This window comes from Tupaia chinensis, unplaced genomic scaffold (genome assembly GCF_000334495.1).
Source record: "Tupaia chinensis unplaced genomic scaffold, TupChi_1.0 Scaffold000063_1, whole genome shotgun sequence".
NCBI classification, from domain to species: Eukaryota; Metazoa; Chordata; class Mammalia; order Scandentia; family Tupaiidae; genus Tupaia; species Tupaia belangeri.
This window is the reverse complement of record NW_006159521.1, coordinates 2,622,713-2,625,749: the sequence shown is the minus strand read 5'-3', so window position 1 is coordinate 2,625,749 and position 3,037 is coordinate 2,622,713. Positions and strand designations below refer to the sequence as shown.

Genomic DNA, 3,037 nt, shown 5'->3' with positions numbered 1-3,037 from the left:
TAAGCCACCGGGTCCGGGACACGAACCGCGGTTGACTACGTGGGAGTCCAGCGACATAGCCATTACGCTAACTGCTGGTTCCCTAAAGATTCACTTTTTTTTTGAGAGGTTTTTCACTATAGGGCGCGTGCGCTCGCCAGACAGAGAGAGACATAGAGACAGAAAGCGAGAAATCACCCCCCAGGGGGGATGGTCATGCCGCAGTCCCTTCTCCTCCATTCTCCTCTCGGTATCTGGGTCATGCACCCACACGCGCCCGGCGTGAGTTTTAAGCCACCGGGTCCGGGACGCGAACCGCGGTCGACTATTTGAGAGTCCAGCAACATAGCCATTACGCTAACTGCTGGTTCCCCAGCACCTTAACTTCTACACTACCTGCTGGCAACAGGTATCTTAAACTGACTGTGTCTCATCATCACCATGGCTCACTACCCCAGGGAGCTGCCCCCACCATCACACGCAGCTTCTCGTTGGTGCCCTTGACTCTCCTGAGGACTCGACCCCACCTGCCTCCAACACGCATTCACACACATCCACACTCAGTGCCGTGGTCTCGCCACCAGCAATCCCATGGAGAAAACACCGACCACATGCATACGGTGTGTGTTATGTGACCCTCCGACACTGACGAACCTGGGCTCAATCTCTAGCTCTTCCTAGTGAGGAGCTAGGGGGTTTGAGGCAAGTTACTTGACCTCTCTGAATTGCATACTCCTCCTCTGTGTGGTGGGAGTTAGGGTGGCTGGATCCCACATGGCTGACTGTGTGGTTCAAGTCCTGGACCCAGTGGCTTAAAAAACATACCAGGTACCTGTGAGTATGTGCCCAAAATTCTGAGAGGAGAAATAGAGGAGACAGGATTGTAATGTGGCCATCCCCCAGGGGGTACTTTCTCACGTCCCCCTTCTCTCTCTCTCTCTCTCTCTCTCCAGAGAACCCTATAGCAAATTTTAAAACTATTGCTAATAAAAGATAAAACATGTCCAGGGCATGAAAAATGATAGCCTATCCTAAATATTAGGGTTTGTAAATGGCCTTTCATCACTCCTGGTTCATTAAAAAGGAAAATAGATTTTTTTTTCCCCCTAAAAAGGACCCCCAGACCATCCATCTTCGCCTAAGGGACTTTCTAGAGAGATTTGCCCTCTGAAGTAGCCTCCTGAGTCTCTGCCTCCATTGCCCCTTTGAAGGGGAGGGGTTCCTCTGGAGAGGTTGCACAGGTCATTATCTCCTGAAATGAAGGCCTGCTCTCATGTTAGAGTCAACTGAGCACCAGGTGAGTTTGTCTGAGAAGTCCTTAGCTGAGAATGCCTCAGGAAGTTGGGCCACCCAGAAAAGCCAGGGCCACCTCAGAGCCCCAGAGCATGTTTCAGAAAGGGCCTTTTGCTAGGCCCCAGCATGGGGGGAGCAAGTGAGGGGAAGGGTGGAGCAGGGGAATCACTCAAGGATCTTTCCAAATGCAGATTCCAGCTGCAGTCTGGGCTGGCTCAGACTCCAGTGTGTGGGCTCCCCCCCATTGAGTAGCAGGGCTCAGGGTAGGACCTGGTGTGTAAGGTGGGCATTACTCAGTGCGATTGGCAGTGCTTCAGTTGGTGGTAACAAGCAGAGACCCTCAGGTCATGGCCTCACCCCAGCTTCGGCTCTGGGCAGGTGGGGGAAGCCCTGAGAAGAGTCCCATAAAAATTCCTCTCTGGGACATGACGGTATCTTAGGGAGGGAGATGGACACTACGTAGCCAAACCCCACAGCTGCTCACCTCAGTAGTGGTCCCTCGGAGCCAGGTGAGTGGGCAGAAAGTGGGACCCTGGAGGCCCAGTGGGCCTGAGGCAGACCGCCATCTTTACCCCATCTCCCTCTGTGGCTGGAGGAAAGACAGGGATGCCTAGCAGTGTTGCTGGGGAGGGGGAGAGGGGAGGAGAGAGTCTGTGAGGCTGAGGGCCCAGGTCCTCCCTGGAACCAGAGCAGTTCTTAGAGGGAGATAGTGTGTAGGCTGGGCCCAGGGTATGGCAAGTGAGGTGCTCGCCCTGGAGTCCTGCGAGCACTAGCACCGGAATGCTCCTTTGTTTTGCTCACTGAGCACCTCACTTCACCTGACCCCCGGCCCTGTCAGGGCAGCAGTAGTCACACTTGGGTCTCCCTCTTGGCTACTCCACCTCTGCCTCTGGGACAGCTACCCTGACGTCTCTGCCTCAAGCAAATACGTTTCTGCCCTCCCCCTAACAAGGTAAGAACAAGGTAATGGTGAGGAAGGATGTGCTTACCATTAACAGCTTTGGAGCCTGCTTATCTCGAAATCGCAGAGCCCAGCTCAGAGCCTGGCACATTGTGTGGGCTCGAGGAAGGTTTACCCAGTGAATGAGTGAACCTCCTCCCTAGACAGAGACGACCTTTCACCCCGTAACAGCAGCTGCCCCCTCAGAGCGCAGGGTCTGTGTTTCAATCATCTTTGCACTTAGCGTGTTCCTGAAATAGAGGAGTGATCAATGAAAGTCTGTTGAGTTCCACGGAGGTGAAACGCATTCCTCCTGAAGGTAAAATCTTTTACAGGTGTCAAAAGAGGGGGCTTCTTCAAAATATTTTCTCTTACTCTTCATGGAATTGTTCTATTAATATGTATTCATGCCTGAGCCTGGTTGCTCAGTCATTGGTGAAGTGAACCATAGTTTGGAATCTCCCAGGTCAGCTGGAAAACATGCTGGGAGCCTGTGGTGCTCAAGACGCTGACAAGTTGGAGGCCTGGGAAAGGGGGATGAGACTTTGTCGAAGGTGTCTCTCTCTCTCTCTCTCTCTCTCTCTTTTATGCATACAAAAGTGCATGTGTGCACACTCTATCATAAGTAAACTTTTAGAAATAATAATTTGTGGGGCCAGCAGGTGGTGTGGTGGTTAAGATGTGGGATTCCCACGTGGTTGACCACGGTTCAAATCCTGGAACTGGTGACTTGATTTCTCACTTTATCTGTCTGTCTGTCTCTCTCTCTCTCTCTCTGGTCAAAATTTAAAATAATGATAATAAGTAAAATTAAATAATTATTTT

The 3,037-nt window shown here is 51.7% G+C and overlaps 1 long non-coding RNA gene across 1 annotated transcript in view; it reads right to left on the bottom strand.

The window, feature by feature from the left end:
* The window catches only part of LOC102488025 (uncharacterized), a 7,604-nt gene extending 5,609 nt beyond the window's left edge, over positions 1-1,995 (bottom strand). The window contains exon 1 of the long non-coding RNA XR_333517.1: positions 1,757-1,995. This is a non-coding gene — a long non-coding RNA (uncharacterized LOC102488025). The remainder of the gene's footprint in view (positions 1-1,756) is intronic.
* Between the last annotated feature and the right edge of the window lie 1,042 nt (positions 1,996-3,037).